Source organism: Ictidomys tridecemlineatus, chromosome X, assembly GCF_052094955.1.
Source record: "Ictidomys tridecemlineatus isolate mIctTri1 chromosome X, mIctTri1.hap1, whole genome shotgun sequence".
Taxonomy (NCBI): domain Eukaryota; kingdom Metazoa; phylum Chordata; class Mammalia; order Rodentia; family Sciuridae; genus Ictidomys; species Ictidomys tridecemlineatus.
The window spans coordinates 45513579-45537047 of record NC_135493.1 but is presented as its reverse complement, the minus strand read 5'-3'; the positions used below and the strand labels follow the sequence as shown (position 1 = coordinate 45537047).

The 23469-nt window shown below is 34.5% G+C and overlaps 1 pseudogene; it reads left to right on the top strand.

Moving 5' to 3' along the window:
* The first annotated feature begins 233 nt into the window (after nucleotides 1–233).
* LOC101959036 (DEP domain-containing mTOR-interacting protein pseudogene) lies at nucleotides 234–1320 on the top strand (annotated as a pseudogene).
* Nucleotides 1321–23469: the final 22149 nt, after the last annotated feature.

The window sequence follows — 23469 nt, the reverse complement described above, 5'->3', positions numbered from 1 at the left end:
CAATTTTTTCCCTTTTTTTTTTCATTTACATTCAGTTAGGTGGTTAACAAACCCCTAAATTAAGACTTTGTTAACCACCTAACTGAATGTAATTTAAGATTCAAAGAAAACTGCCTCCCAAAAATGGCCAGGGAAGCCTCTGTGAGGGTAGACTGATAGCAACAGCGGAATCCGCAGCGGACAACCTGGGACATGATCTGGGACATGATAGTGTCAGTGTCATGGCCTGAACCATGGAGGAGGTTGGCCTAGCTGAAGGTGGTGGCAGAGACAGTATCACTAGCGGGAGTGGTGGGGCACAACAAAGGAGCTTGAGTGAATGGCTGAAGTCCTGATCACCAGTGAGCAGTTACAACTCAGGCTGCAGGAAGAAATGATCATTAAAGATAGAAGTCTCAAAACCTTCCCAAACTGTTTTGCTGCAAAAGAACTAAATGACCAGCTTTCAGAACACAAAGGGGCACCTTCCCTCTGGACAATGAAATAAGGAAGGCTTTTAAGAGAGGACACAGGCTGTATGAGAAGTTGAGGAGCACTGAAAAACACACTCTTACAACCTAGGGAAGAGGAAGGGGTCAAGTATGAATGCACCTTCATGGCATTTTAATTCCTGGATTGGCTGGTTCAGGAAGGTGAGACCACCACAAGAAAAGAGGCTGAGCAGCTTTGCCACCTTTGCCACCAGCTAGTGGAGCATGGCATGATACAACATGTGTCCAACAAGCACCTGTTTGTGGACAGCAATCTTCTTTACCAGTTAAGAATGAACTTCAGTTGTAGAAGACTGATGGAGCTGCTCAAAGAAAAGTTCCCCTCCTGCCAAAAGAATCAAGACTGTCCCTTCTGCCTGAGGAAGCAGAGCCATGACAATTGGAAATATACCAGCTTCATGCCACTTAGCCCAACAAGATCAAAATCCTGTCTGCAGTACTGAGGAGCAGCATAAACAGTTGCTGAAGCAGTGACTATTTCAGTAGCAGCCCCACTCTCAGCAGCAGCCCTCTTGCTCTGCAACCCGAAGTCTATGCTCAAGAGACCAGTCACTTCGGCACAACTCCTGATGCCTTGGGCAGGTTAAGCAAGGAAGACGTTCACGACTGTTGGTGATGCAGTTGACTGGGGCTTTGTGGTACAAGGAAGTAAGCCATGCCATGTCCAGGAAGTGGATCCCAGCAGCCCTACAGCCACAGCAGGAATGAAGATCTGTAAGTTCATCATCTTTGTAATGGGCTCAAAGTGCTGCACATAGACTGCTGGACCATGGACCATCTGATTCTTATATGCCCAAGGACAATAGTAATGAAAGTCATGAAGGAGTAATAGTGCTGAGCAGGTCTGTCTCCAGGCATTCAGCAGCCTGTGAGTGACCAGAGTGATGCAATAACACAATGATATGACTTCATGCAAATGGATGGCTTTGGATATACGAAAATTTTCTTCGTGAATAAGGATCTTGACTTTCCTACAGTGTTTGAATGTGAGAGAACCGGGTGGCACATCATTTTAAAAAATCAATATAGAAAACATTTATGAAATAAGAGATTTCCTACAAAATGAAATTGTCTCACTACATTTTCTTTATCTACTTACCTGTTGAAGATTGGTTCCATAGCTTGGCTATTGTGAATTCAGCTGCTACAACATTAATGTGGCTTCATCGCTGATGTGTATGAGTGTATTAAAATTGTGTTGAGATTTATTTTCTTTTATTAAAAATTGTAGCATAATACTTTGAATTATTGTATAAAAACAGAGACATATGGCATGAAACAATTGGCACATTTTTAAAACAATGAAGAAAAAAAATTCAAACCAGTTCAATTTCTGGGAATTAAACAATGAATAACACAAAATTGATTTCTTGTTTATTTTCTTTGTTAGTTTTGGTAAGCAAATGGTTAATCTTGAAAACAAGACATTAATAAAGGAAAAAACAGCCGGGTTTTTTTGTATTTTTAGAAAGAAACATTTTCCACTTAACTGCATTTTAACTACTTTTTAAATTTTTTCAGTGACATTGACTCAATTTTCAGAGCTTCCTTCAGATCTACAAGTACTTAAAATACCAATAAAACCTCTACAATAATATTGCTTCCTAGTAAAAGACAGCACTTTTTAAAAAAACTTCAGCAAATTTGATTTCAAGATTCTTTTTCTTAAGGCAGTTCTCAGATTTTATTCTAAAACTTAGTTGAATCAGTAAACTTCATAGTTATTCTAAGAAGCTTGTGAGCATAGTCCTGAAATAGTTATAGATTAAAGAAGTTAGTATAAGTGTGACTTCATAATTATAGGCATATTAAAATATGTGATGATAAAAAAAAATGAGTTCATGTGGGCTGGGGTTGTGTCTCAGTGGTATAGCGCACACCTAGCACATGTGAAGTAATTAACTTCTTAGCACTGGGTTTGATCCTCAGCACCACATGAAAATAAGTAGATGAAATAAAGATATTGTGTCTACAAACAAAAAAAATAAGTTCACTAAAATATTATTTGAATATGCCTTGATTAGAGGTTTTATTTTTTTATTTTTTGCTTTTATTTTTCGAAACTCTGACCTTGTAATCAGTGTAATAATGCCTACAGAACCTTTATAAGTTAAACAAAAATTATCTCTGGTATCCTGGTTTGAAATATTCTTACTCAATAAATTTATATATAGTTCAACCAAAAGTATATTTACACATGATCTGTGATAACAGCATATCCCACAAACAAAGATAACTTAGACTGAAAATCACAAATATTTGTCTGTCTTATTTTGCCACATATGATCTAAATAAACTTAGACCAATTCAATGAATGCCTGAGTATGCATGTTAACCTTTATATTGATGAGGCAAATATGCCCTATTTGAATATTTTATTGTTAGTCTTCATTCCAGTTATCTCTTTCTGTTTAACAAACCACCCAAAAAATTAGTGCTTAAAAATTCCATTTTAATATATTCAGAATATTGTGCATTGGATATTTAGGCAATATGGTGGATCTCTGTTTTATAATAATCAGTGCCTTAACTGGGGTTGGCTTATACAGCTTCAGGTTAAACAGCTTAACTGGAACAATATATTAAGATGGCTTTAATTTCCATTGTCAGATGATGTGGTGAGCCACTCCTGAGCTATTTAGCATCTTCACTCAGTCTTGAGCCAAGGAGAATTTGGTCTGGCATTGCAGGCTGTTTTTGTAGACCCTCCCACTTAATGAATTATGCAATGCAATGGCTTCAGTCTTCCCTTGGCTAGGAAGACTGACCTCTTAGCTCCGGAGTTGGGTGTGAAGCACAAGGAACTGGACAGCCCACCTACTACCTTAATTGGCTAAGAACATTCTGTAGAAAGCTTTGAAATTCCCTCCCCATATAAATAAAAACAGAGGGTATTGCCCTCTCTTTCCAGCATGGAAACTTTTGTAGCCTCCTGCACCTGCTCTTTAAAATAATTTTCTGTGTCTTGTGATTTTTCTCCATATCTCTTAGCCAGCCCATGCCACTTGGAGAACCGAGCTTCCTTCTCCTGCACTGACTGCAGTAAGATGATTTTCTAGGTTTTTCTCCATGATGTATCTTCTGGAGGTAGAATGTTCAAGATGTCGTCTTCCCTACATGTCTGCTCCCTGGGCTGGAGTAATAGGATCAACTGAGGCTACACAGGAAACTCAATCTCTCTCTCTCTCTCTCTCTCTCTCTCTCTCTCTCTCTCTCTCTCTCTCTCTCCCTCTCCTTTTGATATTTTGTGCAGTCAGCATGGACTGGATTATAGCATAACAGTCTCTGTAGAGAATCATTGCATGGCAGCTTCCTATCCCCAAAGTAAGTATTGCAAGAGACTCTAGCTTGTATATAAGGTATATGGCTGTTTATATCCTAGTCTTGGGTGTTGTGGAAAATAATTTTCACTGAATTTTGTTAGTTAAACCAACCACCAAGTTTAGTTCAGATTCAACAAGATAGGAGAGAATGGGTAGAAAAAAAAAGAATGACAGCATTATAAAACTGTAATGTTCTATATGGAATTAACACATTCTAACTTAGTGGTGTTATGACTAACTGAATAGCAGATGTGAGTAATATGCTTTTAAATTGCAAATTTTTGTCATTGATTGTAATTATTTACTCTTTCAATTTTTGTGGTGCTGGGGATTGAACCCAGGACCTTGTATATACAAGGCAAGCACTCTACCAACTGAGCTGTATCTCCATCCCTCATTCATTGTAATTATTTTAGATAAATATCTAAAAATATTTTGCAAAAATATTTTATATTCCTTGCATTTTTGCATGGAATGATGAACATGCTTTAATGCAACACTGATGATTCTCAGTTATTATTATAAGAGTATGTTTTATGTGAATTATCATCTTAAACTTAGTTGTTGTTTTTGTTTTTCTTCTGTCTTCCCAAGAAAAGGTTGTGATCTTTCAGTGACAAAAATTGTCTTTGCACTTGCCATTTTACAACTTTCACACTTTGTCTTTCATGTGAGCACAGTGGATCCCCCAAGGACTAGAAAATCATATAGCCAGACTAAGTGAAGAGATTATAAAAAAAAGTGATAAAATAAACCACTGAAATAGAATTTATGGGAACAATTTTGGAAATTCAGTCTGTTGTTTTTGTTTTTTTTTTTCTTTTACATAGCTAGGGCTTTATTCTTAAGTATTGAAGTCCATAGGCTATTATCATGACAGAAAGAATAAGTTCAAGATACTTATTGTATGACAAGGTGATTATAATAAATAATTTATTATATACATAAAATTTTTAAGAGAGTAAAATTTAAGTGTCCTTGGAAAAACAAAAATAAAAGAGAGAGAGAATGTGAGGTAATGCATATGTTAATCACCTCTATTTAACCAGTTCACAATGTACACATATTCCAAAACATCAGTAATGCATGCAATTTTTACTTATAAATTTTAATATAAAGTTATTAAAAGAATGCAATTGTTTCTAAATAGTCATTCATCTAGGAGAAAATGAGATTAGTTCTTAAACTTTTGGAGAAAAAGTATTTAAAAATCCCTAAATGTCATGAAGAAATGTGAAATTGTTTTACTATTTAACAGTGTAGAACAAAATATAAAAATCGCATTAAAATAAAAGAGAAAACATATAAGGAAGAAATAATATTTAGGTTTAATATCTTTATTTTACACAAAGTTAATGCTAATGAGTAAGAAACACGCCAAGATGACAATAAATAAATGAGCAAATTATATAGACAGCTAACCAGCACATAAAAAATAAATCTAGTAAGTTAGCATTTGAAAATGTGTCTGAGCTCCCTAATAATCACTGAAATATGAATTGACATGAGAAATAATTCTTATCAAAATGACAAAAGGCTCATTTTTCCAGATTCTATACTTCATTTATTCTGCAATTTATTAATATCTAGAAATGAGCTATATATTACAAAAACAAATGGGGGGCTGGGACTGTAGCTCAGTGACAGAGCACTTGCCTAGCATATGTGAGACTCTGGGTTTGATCATTAGCACTACATAAAAATTAACAAAAAGAATAAATTAATTTTTTAAAAAAGCAAATGAAAATGAGTATGTATACATTGATTTTAAGATAAATTGGTACAGCACTTGGAAAAATATTTTACAATATTACTACTTTTTTTTTTACTTTTTTATTTGTTCTTTTTAGATATACCTCACAGTAGAGTGTATTTTGACATATTATAACATACATGGAATATAACTTATTGTAACTAGGACCCCATTCTTGCAGTTATACATGATGCAGAGCTATTCTGGTTGTGTATTCATATATAAACAAAGGAAAGTTATGTCTGATCCAGTATACTGTCTTTTCTGCTCCCAATCCCTTCCCTTTCCTTCATTCCTCTTTGTCTAATCCAATTAATGTCTATTCCCACTTCCCCCCAAATTGTGTGTTAGCATTGATATATCAGAGAGAACATTTGGCCTTTGGGTTTTTGCAATGGGGCTAGTTTACTTACCATGATAGTTTCCAGTTCCATCCATTTATAGGCAAATGCCATAATTTCATTCTTCTTTATGGCTGAATAATATTTTTTTGTGTGTGTTTTATCACATTTTCTTTTTAAAATATTTTTTATTTGTAGGTGGACAAATATCATTATTTTATTCATTTATTTTATATGGTGCTGAGAATTGAACCTAGTGCCTCACACTTGCCAGCAAGCATTCTACTACTGAGCAACAAATTCAGTCCTTCACATTTTCTTATGCATTCATCTATTGATGGGCAGTTTTCTGGTTTAGGTGTGGTGTTCCCCAAAATTTCATGTGTAAGATAATGCAAGAAGGTTTAGAGGATTCGGTTGTGAGAACCTTAACCCAATCTGTGAATTAATCCCATGATAGAGATTACCTCAGTGATAACTGAAGTGGTAGGGTGTGGCTGGAGGAGATGAGGTTTTGGGTGTGGCTTTGGGGTATATATTTGTATCTGGCAAGTAGAGGTTTCTCTCTGCTTGCTGATCACCAAGTAAGCTGCTTTTCTCTGCCACACTGTTCTGCCAAGATGTCTTGCCTCACCTTGAGCCCTAAGAAATTGAGCCTTCTGTGGATGGACTAAGAACTCTAAAATCGTGAGCCCTCAAATAAAATTTGCCTCCTCTACAGTTGTTCTGCTTGGGTCCTTTAGTCACAGCAGTAGAAAAAAAAACTGACTAAAACAGGCATCTAGAGTGGCTCCAGAGTTTAACTATTGGGAATTGTCCTGCTATAAATATTGATGTCGTTGAATCACAGTAGTATGCTGATTCAAGTCCTTTGCGTATATGCCAAGGAGTGGGAAAACTGAGATGAATAGTGGTTCCATTACATGAGAAATCTCCATATCACTTTCCACAGTGGTTGCACAAATTTGCACTTCTTCCAGCAATGTTTTATTGAAACTCTTTCCACACATTCTTGCTAACTTTTATGGGTACTTGTGTTCTTGATAATTGTAAAGTGAGATGGAAGTTCAGTGTAGTTTAATTTGCATTAAACTATCAGAAATGTTTAACGTTTTTTCATATATTTGTTGACCATTTTATTTCTTCTATTGTGAACTACCTGTTCACTTCCTTTGCACATTTATTGACTGGGTGATTTTTATTTTTGCTAAGTTTTTTGAGTTTTTTAAATCCTGGAGATTAATACTCTACTTGAGGTAGAGGCAGCAAAGTTTTTCTCCCATTCTGTAAGCACTCTCTTCTTGTTCTTGATTGTTTCCTTTTCTGTGAAGAAGCTTTTTAGTTGGATATCATCACAGTTATTGATTATTGATTTTACTTCTTGTGCTTTAGGAGCCTTGTAGAAGAAATTGGTTCCCGAGCCGTCATGATGGGGAGCTAGTACAACATTTTCTTCTAGTAGGTGCAGGGTCTCTGGTCTAATGCCTAGGTCACTTTATGACACCTTTGTCTAGCATGAGATAACTTTATTTATGTGGGTTTGTCTCTGTGTCTTCTATTCTATTCCTGTGGTCTTCATCTCTGTTTTGGTGCAAATACCTTGCTGTTTCTGTTTCAATAGCTTTGTAGTATTGTTTAAGGTCTGGTACTATGATGATGCCTCTGTCACTTTTCTAGTTAAGAATTGCTTTGACTCCTCTGTACATCTTATTTTTAAAAATGCATTTATTTACTGTTTTTTCTATTTCTATGAAGAATGTCATTTGAATTTTAATAAGGATTGCATTAAATCTGTATAAATTTTGGTAGTATGGCCATTTTGACAATATAATTTCTGCCTGACCAAGAACATGAGAGATCTGTTCATCTTCTAAGTTCTTCTTCAATTTTTTTTCTTTAGTCTTCTGTAGTTTTCATTGTAGTGGTCTTTCACATCTCTTGATATATTGTTTCTTAAGATTTTTGTTTGGTTTTTGAAGCTATTATGAATGGGATAGTTTTTATAATTTCTTTTTCAGCTGATTGATCATTGATGCATAGAAACACAATAGGTTTATAGATATTAATTTTATAACCCTCTACCTGGCTAAATTCATTTTTGAGTTCTAGAAGATTTCTATAGAGAATTTTGTATCTTGTAAATATAAAATCATGTTATCAGGAATTAGGCACAGTTTAAGCTCTTGTTTTCTATTTGTATGCCTTTAATTTTTTTTGTCTAATTGCTCTGGCTAGGGTTTCAAGGAATATGTTGAATAGACATTGTGAAAGAGGACATCTCTGTCTTGTCTCAGTTTTTAGAGCAAATTTTTCAATTTTTCTCCATTTAGAATGATGTTGTCCTTTAGTTTACTATATATATAGCTTTTACAATGTTGAGGTATGTTCCTACTATCCCTAGGGTTTTTTTTCTGGTGTTTTTAGCAAAAATGGATACTGAATAAATGTAAAATGTTTTTCCTGCATATTGAGATAATTATGTGATTCTTGTCCTTAAGTCTATTGATATGTGAATTATGTTTATTGATTTCCATATGTTGAACCAAACTTGCATCCCTGTAATGAACCCAACTTGATCATGGTGCACTATCTTTTTTAAATATTTATTTTTTAGTTGTAGTTGGACACAATACCTTTATTTTATTTATTTATTTTTATGTGGTTCTGAGGATAGAACCCTGGACCTTGCATGTGCTAGGTGAGCACTCTCTCACTGAGTGACAAACCCAGCCCAGTGCACTATACTTTGATGGTTTTTTTTTTAAAAAAATATGTTTTGCCAGTATTTTATTTAGAATTTTTGCATCAATATTTATCAGGATTATTAAGCTAAGGTTTTCTTTCCTTGATGTGTATTTGGGTAGTTTTTATATCAGTGTGATACTAGATTAATAGAACAAGTTGGGAAAGTTTCCCTTGTTTTCTATTTCATGGAATAATTTGAGGAGTATTGGTATAAGTTCATCTTTAAAGGTCTTATAGAACTAGCATAAGAATCAGTCTGGTCCAGGGCTTTCCTTGTTGATAGGCATCTCATCTTCATATCCATTGCTTGAAATTGATCTGTTTAAAATTTCAACACATTTTACAAAAATGCAGCACAACTTCTCATTCTCTCACTGTACATTGTGCAGTGTCACACCAGTAGGGTAGTCATACATGTATATTAAGAAATAATGTTCATCTAATTCCACCATCCTTCCCACCCTCACACCCACTCATCTCCCCTCACTCACCTCTGCCCAGTCCAAAGTTCCATCATTTTCCCTACCCTCTCAATATGGATTAGTATCCATTTATCAGAGAAAACATTCAGGCTTTGGATTGGGGAGTTTCGCTTATTTCACTTAGTGTGATATTCTCTATCTCCATTCATTTACTTGCAAATGCCATAATTTTATTCTTCTTTAAGGCTGGGTAATATTCCATCATGTATGTATATCACAATTTGTTTATCAATTCATCTGTTGAAGGGCAACTAGGTTGGTTCCATAGTTTAACTATTATGAATTGAGCTGCTGTATACATTGATGTGGATGTGTCACTATATTGTGCTAATTTTAAATATTTTGAATATAAAAGGAGTGGATTTTATTCCACATTTTCTGCAGAATCTCCATACTGCTTTCCATAGTAGTTGCATAAATAAGCAGCCCCACCAGCAATGTATAAGTGTCCCTTTCCCCCCACATCCTCACCAACACTTATTGTTTCTTATATTCTTGATAATTGTCATTCTGACTAGAGTAAGATGTAATCTTAGAGTAGTTTTAATTTGTATTTCTCTAATTGATAGATATGTTTAACATTTTTTTGTATGTTTGTTGATTGACTGTATTTCTTCTTCTGGGGAAATGTCTGTTCAGTTCCTTAGTCTATTCATTGAGTTACTTGTGTTTTTTGGTGTTAAGTTTTTTTTATTTTTTATTTCTGTATATATCTTGGATATTAGTGACCTATCTGAGGCACATTTGGTAAACATTTCCTCTGATTCTGTTGGCTCTATTCTCATGTTATTGTTTCCTTTGATGAGAAGAAGTTTTTAGTTTGAACTCATAACATTTATTGATTCTTTACTTCTTGTGTTTTAGGAGTCTTGTGAAGGAAGTCAGGTCCTAAGCCAAAATTGTGAAGTTTTGGACCTATTTTTCTTCTATTAGGCTGAGGGTCTTTGTTCTAGTGCCTAAGTATTTGAAAAACTTTAAGTTAATTTTGTGCAGGGTGAGAGAGAGAGGTTTAATTTTATTTTGCTACATTTGGATTTTCAGTTTTCCCAGCACCATTTGTTGAAGAGGCTATCTTTTCTCCAATATATGTATTTGGTGCCTTTGTCTAGTATGAAGTAACCATATTTATGTGGATTTGTCTCTGTTTTTTCCATTCTGTACTACTGGTCTTCATGTCTATTTTTGTGCCAATATCGTGCTGATTTTGCTACTATTGTTTTATAGTGTAGTTTAAGGCCTGGTATTGTGATGCCTCCTGCTTCACTCTTTTGATAAGGATTGATTTGGCTATTCTGGATCTCCTATTTTTCCAAATGAAGTTCATGATTGCATTTTTATACATCAGTGATGAATCCACTGCAAGAAAATTAGGAAAACTATCTCATTTAAAATAACCTAAAAAAATGCTTTGGAATCAATAGAACAGAAGAGAAGGAAGACCTCTATAATGAAAACTACAAAACACTAAAGAAAGAAATTGAAGAAGTCTTTAGGAAATGGAAAGTTCTCTCATGGTCTTGGATAGGCAGAGTTAATATTATCAAAATGGCTATATTACCAAAAGTGTTTTACAGATTTAATGCAATTTCAATTCAATCCCAATGACATTCTGGAGAAAAAAACAGTCATGAAGTTCATCTGGGTCTTTTTTTTCTAATCCAATTTGTCATTTTATGTCTTGATTCATGAGTTTCGGCTACAAATTATTTTTATTCCCTGTTATTCTGATTTATTTCTTATTTTTAATTTAATTAGTTTCTCCTTCAATTGACTATTCTTCTAGTATATTTCCTCCCTTTACTAGTTTTTAATTTTCTTTTTAAAAATATTTTTAAGTTGTTGATAGACCTTTATTTTATTTATTCATATACAGTGCTGAGAATTGAACCCAGGTGCCTCACACATGCCAAGCAAATGTGCTATACTAGCCCCTAGTTTTATTTTTCATTTCTTCCTCTTGAAATATTTTATTTAGTATATTTTCTAGCCCAGGATTTCTAGTTATAAATTCTTTTAACTTTTGCTTATCATGGAAAGTTTTTATTTCATCATCAATTTTGAAGCTTGCATTTCAGAATTTGGTCTATATTATTTTAATACATCTGAGCTTATAGAGTCTGGGTCGAAAAATTCAGCTGATATATGAACTGGTTTCTCTCTAAATGTGTCTGTTTTTCCCTTGTAGGTTTTAAAATTCTATCCTTATTCTCTGTGTTAGACATTTTCATAATAATGTGCCTTGATGTGGGTCTGTTGTAATTTCATGTATGGAAGTACTGTTTGTCTCATGTATTTGATTTTTCATTACATTCTTTAGGTTTGGAAATTATCTTATTTTATTTAAAAGATTGTGATTTTTTTTGTTTGCTTTGTATCTCTGTGCCATCATCTATCCCAATAAATGTTAAATTTATTTTTCCATGATATTCTATATTTCTTGATAGTTCTATTCATGGTCTTAGTGTCTTTTCTCCATGGTCAATTATATTTTCAAGATTATATATTCTGTCTTTATTTCCCAAAACTATCTTTTAAGTTGTCTAATCTGCTGGTGATATCTTCCAATGAAATTTTAATTTGTTTTTTTGATTCTTCCGTTTAAAGTATTTATGCTTTGTTTTTGTTGTTGTTCTTCAAATTCTTTATCTCTTTATTTAAGTGATCTTTAACTTCCTATATTTTCTCCCTTAAATAATCCTTTACTTCCAGATCAATTTAACCATGAACATTCTAAACTCCTTCTTTGACATTTCTTCCATTGTGGTATTGATGAATTCTATTATTGAAGTATTTTTGTTTGTTGGTGTCATTTGATCTCTTTCTTGTTCATGATGTTTGTGTGTCTACCCACCTAAGAGTTGGTTTTGAAGCAGTGGAAATCCTGAAGTCTTTCAGTGCTTCAAAGTTTAGGGATAAACAGATAATAACAACAACCAGTGCATACAATTTATGGTATTAAAGAAAATAATTCCTGCTACAGCATGTATACTGCTAATTGTCACAATAATCAGAAATAATATGATCAGTTATTGCCATTGGTAAAAAAAAAACAGTAAGTTTACAAAAGGGCTTCCAATTTCAAGTGGTGAACAGGGATAGAACAGATATAATGCAGGATGTGATGATTATCAATGTAGAGGAGAGAAAGTTGAAGTAAAAAATTAAGAGATGAGTGAGAGAGAGATCAATTGATATTGCCTATTAGCAGAGGAAAAAAGAGAAAAGAATTGAGGGAAACAGATAAATGAGAAAAAAATGTCTAAAATAAAAATTTAAAAAATAAGAATAGAAGAATATCAGAAAAAATATATACTAATCAAACATCTCAGTTCTCAAAATATTAATCCATAAAAAATAACTACTTTCAAAAATTCTAAAAATCAGGAAAGATCAGATATGAATATGTGTTCAGTTAAAGACAGAGTTTATTTAGAGGAAAAATGATAAGTTGGGGATTACAAACAGGATTTGTAGATTCAAGAGTTGTATAGGGTAAATACAGAGACAACTTGAAATATGTTTATGAGAAGGAGAAGAAAAAGGTAGAAGTAAAAGAATTAAAAGAAAGTTGAAAGAGAGAACAATATAGTTTGGCTTTAAGAAAAAAATTGAAATAGAAACAAAGGGAAATGCCGCAGTCTGGCTGGGCACAAATCAGGAGCCACTCAAGCAAGAACAAACTCTATTTCCGAACTCCACCAGCACACTCCACACACGCTCCCCGGGAACTCTCCCCAACGCCACCCAGGCGGCCACCAGGAACACCACACACCCACTGGAACTCCCTCTACTGGCCTATGTGAATTCACTCTCAGAACCCCTTGAGAACTCAATGGGAACTCCAAAGTTTTGGGCGCCCAAGGCAGCAAGAGCCGCCCTATTACTGGTGTAAAGGTCTAATATACAATTGAATCAATCCAGCATCATCTTAATGGATCACCTCTCAACCTTTACTTCTGGCAAAATGTCAGGGGCCATTCAGACTCTCGGCTGTGGCTCTCAACAGGGAAACAGTTGTGAAACAGAGAATAAAAAATCAATCCAAAATATACTAACAAAAAACCCTAACTCTCAAAAAACAGAGCATGGAAAAAATTACTTTCAAGAAATGCTAGAAATGAAAAAATCAGAAACAAATGTGTGTGTCTAAAAATGTGTAGATGTCCTTCATGTATCAATCAGTACACAACCAAAACCAAAAACAAAGTAACAGAATACACACTGAGAGCATATACATGTTTTCTATGCCAAATTGTCTTTCTGTTTCTCACCTTCCCTTGGGGGGGGGGATGGTGTGAGGAGTTGTGGAAGATACTTTTGGCTTTATTTACAAGGTGTAGTTGCTGCTCAGTATTATGAGATGAGATTCTGGAAGTGAAATTCCCAGGGCCAGGGATTAGGTCTAGTATTTCCTCAGGTATTTTATTGCATGGAGTTATTGGGCATTATTAAATCAACTGCACTTGTAGGACTGTACCCACTACTCTCCTGGGGCACTACTCCTGGGAAGGTGGACAATCCTTTGCCACTTCTTTGTTTGAGGATACTGCCCTTTGTGGCCTCCCAAGGATTGTCTGTGAGCACTGAATTTAGTCACATGCAAATTCTCCAGCTGTTGCCTACTGCTGAGTTCAAGTGAGCAAGGAAGGGATGGCTTTCTCAGGTCTCTCTGACTATATTATCTCCAGGGAAAATGGTCTCCTGGGCAGAAATTCCTCATGCCAGAGATTCCTCTGATTTGCTAGTCTCAATTTAGAACCCTCAGTTATCTGCCAGATTCATGTATTAGACTCAGCCCCTAAGTCACAGATACAAGTTCCTGGGCTGATTTAGAGCCACTGTCACATGGAGATACCAAAATGTTTTCAGTTTGGGCTCCCTGGGTGATCCTCATGTACCAGTTTCTTGAGCCAAATAACCTCTGGGTCAGCCCAGGGCAGGATGCCCCTCTGATCCTGGGATTGGCCATGCCAAGACTTTACCAGCACTTGAAACTTTTTGACCTTGTCTACTAATTTTCCCTGTTCCTGCCACGAGCTCAGCTCCAATTCTGTTCCTTATGTTTGTCTGATGTACCCCAAATTTTCCAGGTTTCAAGGCTCTCTAATACTGAGTATCAGTGGAGTGCTTTTTCATTCACCTCATAGAGAAGTAATTTTCTTGCTGTTTGATTCCTGAATCATGAAGCTGTGTGAAAAACTACTTCCCACTAATTTGTCATCTTGTCTCTCCTTTAACTAGTTTTAAAAATATTTGTAATCTTAAATGCATCACTTTTGTTTCTAATAATGAAATTTAAGGATAAATGATAATAACATTGGAGTTATGATCATTTGGAGTTGCTTGGACAGCTTATTTGAAGAAATTTGTTATGAATGTGGAAATATTTTACAAATACAGAAATGTTCATCAGATAATATTGGATAAGTGTGACCAATGAAAGATAACATATATCAGTCACAGAGATTACACCTGACATTTTAATTAAAAAATAAAATGGATTGAATATATTTAGAAACTATAGAGTTATTAACTATAGGAAACTCCTACCACACCAGGGCTAGTAAAACAAAGGGGAAAGCAGTGAAATATTAGAATAATGGAAATTAGATTATTAGAGAAGGAACTTTGCAGAATTTGAACTGCAATCTTTTGAGGAGGGAGGATTTATAAGCTAGTATTGGTGTCTGTCTTCAAATAGCACAAGAAACTTGGTTCTGCAAATTATTGTAAAAATGAAAAATGACATTGGCTTCTGCTATTTGAGAGAACTTCTACCAATGATAGAAAACGTTTCTAAAAAGATGCTTTGTCACCCACATCCCATGCAGGCAACAGAATCAGGATCATTCTGCGTGAATTGGACTGGCAACTAAAGGACCACACAAACTCAAAATGCCTTTTTTGGGGGGTCAGGGATGGCATTGCAACCACAGGTATCAGCTCCCTGCTGGGCAGCACTGAACAAAGCAAGAGGAACAAGGGAGGAGAGAGAGAGAGCACATCCCCAAACCCCTATTTATTGTGGAGAACACATTCGATAGGATATTCCACCAAGATAAGGAAAGGGATAGAGTTTTGAAGGGTGGAGTCTTGCTTGGTGATGTCTTGTGGTCAGCAGATTGATTGACATCTTGACAAGTAACATCCATCTCAGAGGCTATGTGGGATCACAGGCAGAGTCAGAGGAAAGGCACATTCACATCACACAGCACTATCAGTGCTCAACACTAGAGCAGTCCCCTCATATGCTCAAATGCACACAGCTCACAGACACAGCCCATGGATGGCTCACAACAATGCTTAAAGGAAGAAGATTCCAGAAGAAACTGACCTCCCCTTCTTCCTTCTTTGATCTTCCAAACTCTTTCCAGCATGTTCTGTTGTCAGAAACCAACAAGAAGTCAGTTGTCAAAGGAGAACTGTGGTTTTCAGTGTTCCAGACCAAAAGCAGAATTAGAAGTGTATGTATAAAACTCAGAAACAAAAGCTTAAAGCAGCCCATAACTCAATTATTTACAATAGTGGATTTAAATATTAAGTATATATTTCACTCAAAAGTGCCATATACAAATAATACAAATGATTTTTAATATCTAAAAAATCAAAAGATCAAAAAATTCTCAATGTAAGTATGGTGATATAATTCAGTGGTTGAGTATATACCTAGCATGAGGTTCTGGTTTCAAAAACCAGAACTTAAAAAAATAAAAATAAAAACAAAAAAATAAAAATGGATTTTTGTTATGTTGGTGTAATTATGAGCATTTCTTTCTTTTTCTCTAAATTCAAAAGTATATAACAATATTTTAAAAAGAAGCTATCAGTTTATAGGATATTAAAAGACCACTTGCATATAAAGAGCACACAGACACACATATATAGCAAATTGTAAAATAGGATACTGTAGTATACAGAAGTTAGTAGGAGAGAGAGAGTAGCAAATTTTGTCTGAGGAATGTCTGAAAAAGCTTTCCTTGTGTGATTTATTTGATGCTTGTGTCAATATTAAAAATTGTATAAAAATAATTTCCTTGTGGATAAAGGAAAGGAGCATTTATTCCAAGTGTAGGCAATAACTGGAACAGAAGCAATTTATAGGATGGAGTTATGGAACTTGAGTATTGGGCACTAAGCTTAGAACCCTGGATAGATATGAAGCTCATTTTTCAGTAATGGAAGCTGAATGATTAAGTCAGAGAAGTTCTGTGATTCAGCTGTCAGGGTGCACTACTGCTGATAAAACCAGTAAGCCTCTTTATCCAACTGAGAAAGAGTGCTCTGTGGAACTGGGTGAGAAAAGAAAAAGTATGCTTCAAGGGCGTTTTAGTAAGCTTCTTGTTGCCAAGACCAAAATTCCTAACAAGAAAACTTAGAGAAGGAAGCATTTATTTGGCTCATGGTTCCAGAGGTTTGTTACACTGTTGGCCTAGTCCATTGCTCTGGGCCCATGCTGAGGCAGAACATTATGGCAGAAGGTTATGGTAGAGGAGCAATGTTTCATTCATGGCCTCCAGGAAGCACAGAGAGAGGGGAAGGGGGTCAAAAGAAATATGCACCCTTCCAGCATATATCCACAGTGACCAACCTCTTCTAGCCATGCTTCACATATCTAAAGTTACCACATAGTTATTTTATTCAAACTGCAGTGGACTGGTTAGACTAATCATTTCTGAACATTCCTGAGTTAACACAGATGCATTGGGCAGACAGCTCATATACAAACTATAATAAGGTACAACTATAGAATGTTACTAATAACCATTTTCAATTCCAGGAAATGTGCACAAGCTTTTTTTTTCCTCTTTTTTAAAAATCTTATTTTATTTTTTTTTATTGTTGGTTGTTCAAAACAGTACATAGTTCTTGATTTATCATATTTGACACTTTGATTCAAGTGGGTTATGAACTCCCATTTTTATAGCATATACAGCTTGCAGAATCACACCAGTTACACTTCCATTGATATACATATTGCCATACTCGTGTCTGTGGTATTCTGCTGCCTTTCCTATCCTCTACTATCCCTCCTCCCCTCCCCTTCCCTCTTCTCTCTCTATCCCCTCTACTGTAATTCATTTCTCCCCCTTGTATTATTTTTCCCTTTCCCCTCACTTCCTCTTATATGTAATTTTGTATAACCCTGAGGGTCTCCTTCCATTTCCATGCAATTTCCCTTCTCTCTCCCTTTCCCTCCCACCTCTCATCCTTGTTTAATGTTAATCTTCTTCTCATGCTCTTCATCCCTACTCTGTTCTTAGTTACTCTCCTTATATCAAAGAAGACATTTGGCATTTGTTTTTTAGGGATTGACTAGCTTCACTTAGCATAATCTGCTCTAATGCCATCCATTTCCCTCCAAATTCTATGATTTTGTCATTTTTAAATGCAGAGTAATACTCCATTGTGTATAAATGCCACATTTTTTTATCTATTTGTCTATTGAAGGGCATCTAGGTTGCTTCCACAGTCTTGCTATTGTGAATTGTGCTGCTATGAACATCGATGTAGCAGTGTCCCTGTAGCATGCTCTTTTTAGGTCTTTAGGGAATAGACCGAGAAGGGGAATAGCTGGGTCAAATGGTGGTTCCATTCCCAGCTTTCCAAGAAATCTCCATACTGCTTTCCAAATTGGCTGCACCAATTTGCAGTCCCACCAACAATGTACAAGTGTACCCTTTTCCCCACATCCTCTCCAGCACTTGTTGTTGTTTGACTTCATAATGGCTGCCAATCTTACTGGAGTGAGATGGTATCTTAGGGTAGTTTTGATTTGCATTTCTCTGACTGCTAGAGATGGTGAGCATTTTTTCATGTACTTGTTGATTGATTGTATGTCCTCCTCTGAGAAGTGTCTGTTCAGGTCCTTGGCCCATTTGTTGATTGGGTTATTTGTTATCTTACTGTCTTAATTTTTTGAGTTCTTTGTATATTCTGAATATTGGGCTCTATCTGAAGTGTGAGGAGTAAAGATTTTTTCCCAGGATGTAGGCTCCCTATTTACCTCTCTTATTGTTTCTTTTGCTGAGAAAAACCTTTTTAGTTTGAGTAAGTCCCATTTGTTGATTCTACTTATTAACTCTTGTGCTATGGGTGTCCTATTGAGAAATTTGGAGCCCAACCCCACAGTATGTAGGCTGTAGCCAATTTTTCTTCTATCATACGTGGTGTCTCTGATTTGATATCAAGCTCCTTGATCCATTTTGAGTTAACTTTTGTGCATGGCGAGAGAAAGGGATTCAGTTTCATTTTGTTGCATATGGATTTCCAGTTTTTCCAGCACCATTTGTTGAAGATGCTATCCTTCCTCCATTGCATGCTTTTAGCCCCTTTACCAAATATAAGATAGTTGTAGTTTTGTGGATTGGTTTCTGTGTCCTCTATTCTGTACCATTGGTCCACCTGCCTGTTTTGGTACCAGTACCATGCTGTTTTTGTTACTATTGCTCTGTAGTATAGTTTGAAGTCTGGTATCGCTATACCACCTGATTCACACTTCCTGCTTAGCATTGTTTTTGCTATTCTGGGTCTTTTATTTTTCCATATGTATTTCATGATTGCTTTCTCTATTTCTATAAGAAATGCCATTGGGATTTTGATTGGCATTGCATTAAACCTATAGAGAACTTTTGGTAATATCGCCATTTTGATGATGTTAGTTCTGCCTATTCATGAACAGGGTATATTTTTCCATCTTCTAAGATCTTCTTCTATTTCTCTCTTTAGGGTTCTGTAGTTTTCATTGTATAAGTCTTTCACCTCTTTTGCACAAGCTTTTTGAAGCTCATTTAAAAATGTTAATCCTATGCCCAATAGACATTCATCTCAGATATTCTAACTATGCTCAAGCTCCAGAATAAATATATGCAACTTCTAGTTTGAATCCAGAATGTCTTCCAAAGTCTGATGTGTTAAAGGCTTTCTTTCCAGTGCAGCAATGTTTAGAGTTGGGACTTTCAGGATGTGATTAGATCATGAAGACTGATTTCATCAGTGGATTATTCTGTTTATGGGTTAAAAATTTGGTGACATGAATGGGAGGTGGTGGAAATTGTAGGTGGTGAAGCCTGTTTGGAGGAAATAGGTCTTTGGTGTTTCTCCTGGAAGGGCATTTCTTGTCTCAGGCCTCTCTCTCTCTCTCTCTCTCTCTCTCTCTCTCTCTCTCTCTCTCTCTCTCTCTCATTCCTGGCTGCAATGAGGTGAAGAGCTTTTCTCTGACAGGCCTTTCTACCATAATATTTCTTCTTCACTATAAATCTAAAAGTAGTAGAGATGGCTGACCATAGACTGAAACTATGAATCAAAATAAATTTTTCAGTTAGTTGTTTTTCTCAGTCATTGGAAGAGCAGTGCAAAAGGTAAACAATGAGATTATACAGGAATAATGTAGAAAGACTTAAAAAAAAGTTCTTTTTTCTTTTAAAACTTTAAAAAGAGCTTGATGTTGGTGCATGCCTCTAATCTCAGCAGCTCAGAAGCCTGAGATAGAAGGATTGCAAGTTCAAACACAGCCTAAGCAATTTAGCAAGATCATAAACAGCTCACTGAGACCCTGTTTTAAAGCAAAAATTTTAAAAAGTGCTAGGGACTTTTTAAAGTGAGGTGCAAGCCTTTAACACATGAGCCTATGGGGGACATTCTGAATCCAAGTTAGAAATTGTATATATTCATTATGGAGTTTGAGCATAGTTAGAATATCTGAGATCCATGTCTATTGGGCATAGGATGAAAGTTTCCTAAATGAGCTACAACAAGCTTGTGCAAATTTACTGGAATTGAAAATGGTTAACAGTAATCTTTTAAGCTTAGTGGTAAACGACCTCTGAGTTCAATGCCAACTTACACCCCCCCTCAAATAAATAAATAAAAATTGAAAAAAGAACGAACGGAAATGTAATATGATTCCAGTTCATTCCAATATATCAAACAATCTACCCATGCATATATTTTGTGTTTACATAGGAAAATAATAATAATAATAATGGAGTATTATTGTTGTTGCCATATTACATAAAATAATGTCAATACATGAAAATTAAACTTTTAAGAATATTTTAATAAGTAGTAGATTTTGTTTGGTAATTTTGTATCAGGGTTCATCAACCTGTACAGGGCTGACATTTGGGGTTACATATTGTATGTTGGGGCGGGCAACACTGTACATTGTAGAGTGTTTATTAGCTTTACTAGCTACTATTCAGATTATGCCAACAGTGCTGCCCCTCCAAATTTTGAAACAAATCAAATGATTATGTGTCGAGGGATAGTAATTGTTCCTCAGTTAGAAACATTATTTTAGAATAAATACACTATAGCCTAAATTTTAAGAGCAATTTTAATTTTTCATATAATTGAAATATTGTTCAGCTCCAAGTATTCCAAAAGGAATCTCCTTATAAGGATTTGCCAATTGTAAAAAGGTTTGGGTAGGCCCAATGAGGAAATTTCACTGTGAGTTATTTATTATCTACTTTCATCCCTTAATTAAATTGCAAAAGAAAGTACAAACTATATTAACTCTGGAAATAAAGAAAGAAAATTGAGTAAACTCTACAATCTATAAGTAACCATATGGTAGATATTCAGTAATAATATTCAGATTAATGGAAATTAGATGTTGTTTTTCTTCAAAATAGATCATTCTTTAAGAGGTTCTTGAGAGTGAGGAAAATTCGTAAAAAATAGATCATTAATAAGATAAAAATCCTAATATGCTTTCAAATGTATCATTATTATCATTTTATCAACTGGATGTTACACATCTTTACAGGTTACAGGTTTGGCCGGTAGACGGGGGAGTTTTGTTCTGTGCAGAGAATCTTTGAGCTTATGATATTATTGACCAGATGACCAGGTTTATTCTTCTCATGTCTATTTTTTAAAAGTGAATGCTAAATTGATCTGAAGGATTTTTTCTGGAAGACATCTTAAAATATTTGTTATTTAACAAATTTATGTCCAGGAACATTCAGGCCTTAGCCCGTTTCATTATTACTATTTTAATTTACTAATCTTATTGTTTCATATTTCAGATAGGAAAGTATCAATGAATATTGTTTGAATGAATAATGTGCTACACAACAGTCTAATTCAAAAGAATATATTTAGCAAAAGATCTTTAGACAAATCTATATTCTGCATTTTTGTCCTTTATATTAATCAGATATTTAACAAATTGTTCATTAACTCTTAAGACACTCCAAATAGTTGAGTAGAGTATGAAGAGCAAGAATAAGAAAGGCAAGAGAAAATACTAAAGAGGAATGTGGGACAGGTAATCTCCTGATAGACTCTGCTTACCATTTAGATTTAGATTTCATTCCAGGTTCAATAGAAAGCCTTTGAAAGGTAATTGAGGCAGGGGAAGAAAGAGAGAAAGAGAAGAGGGAAAGAGATGGGGGGGGGAGAAAGAATGGATAAAATCTAATTTTAATTTTATGTATGTAATAAGGGAAAGAATAATATATTTTAATTAATAATTTAATAAAATATATGTTTAAATAAGGAAAAGTAAGCAGGTCAAGGTCCCCATCCTCATTTTATATATTTTATAGCAATTCTATCTTTGCATGTTTTTTTTTATATTCAACCTCTTCATAGAGCTCTGTTTAAAGAATTGTTTCTATTTAGCAAACTACTTATGTTAACTTTCTCTTGGCTAAATTTTACTTTCCAAAGACTAGTCAAGACAATATTTATCCAGTCTCTAAATCACTATTGCATATAATACCTGTAATTCATTACCTCTTTAATGCTTATTTTCTTATTTAAATAGAATTTTTCTTTCCAAAGAATTTATAATACCATTGAAGCTATAAATACTGAAATTCTGTATTTTGTTTAATTCTGTCACAAAGTCTTATTTTATTCAGATACATGAAAGAAAAATCTTGGACTTTGGGATAGTCTTAGGTTATATTTGTACATGCAAACTGGTATGAGGAAATTAGGCAGTCAGCAACAATAATTGTTTCAAATGAATATTTTTGCTTGATTTATACAGATAATGAAAGCAAGAGTAAATTATTGCATATCAGTGTTCCTAAGAACTGCTTCCAATTACTTCAAGCTTTGCATACTCAAGCATGACTAATGGCTGTGCCTGTAGGAGGAAAAAAAAAAACAGTAAGAGGCAATAGTGCTACACATTTCTTTAACTCTTCTCTGAAGGAACTCTACTTGACCCAAGGTAAGTTTCATATATGTAGAGATTATACCATCATTTATGATAATAAGTTGATCATTTTATTGAAAATGTACCTCACAATCAATTAAAAATAATAACCCTAATGCTATGTCCCATTTAAAATTTTCTTATGCTAGGCCATTAGAAATTATATCCTTGTTGTATGAAACTGTTCTGTCTTCATTTTCTATTCTCTCTTTAATTTAAAAATACTTTATTCTTTTCTAATAATGTCAAGTTGGAATCTAGTGGGGAATCCTTTATAATGAATATTCACTCACTCTGTTTACATATATTCTTTAAACCCACAGAGAAGTATCTATAGAATTTTCTAAATTTTGTAGCCTTTGAATATTTAATTTGTATGTTCTTTAAATGCAAATCATGTTATGTTTAGTCTTAAAAGAGCCGCATTAGTAAAACTGAGCTTTCATTTATATGTGCATGTGGGCAAGTTGGGTGCCTCACAAAGGATTCCAACAGATGCCTTACTTTAATGATGTTTCTAATCACTGCACTTAAGCCTTAAAGATGTACTTTTTGAAAAAATTTTTACACTCCAGTCAAGTTTTTACCTTGTTACAACAAAATGCTTTCTTGAATTCTATTAATACATATTGGAACTTTTCTTGTAATTTACTTCTGAGTCGAATCATTGTTGCTTTAAACTTATGTTTACTTTCCTTCTATCCTCTTTGATTTGTTTCCCCTATTCATCAGTCAAGTCCCTAGAGATGTAGACTATATTGATGATTGTTAGAACTGGAAACATAATGGATTTCTCCTTATCTTTTAAATCCAGAAGTACACTGTGGTTTTTCTATAGAATATGATCAGTCAAGTTCAGCTCTTATTAGTTTTCTGCTTGTTTATGAGAAGAAGTAAAGACCACAACAACTATCTTTCTCAAGGGATAATATCAGAAAATGATGCTCATTTTATTTTTAGTTTCTAAGTTTTATAGTAAGAATAAGAGAATAAATCTGTTTCTAATATGTTTATTTAAAACAGCTTATACAAAAATTGTCCAACAATTAAGTAGCTGCAGGAATCAAGGTGGTTGTTTTATAATTGCACATCAATTAAGATTTTACTTAGTTCTTCTATAACAAAAAATATCACTGGACTGATGATTATCTTAATATTTT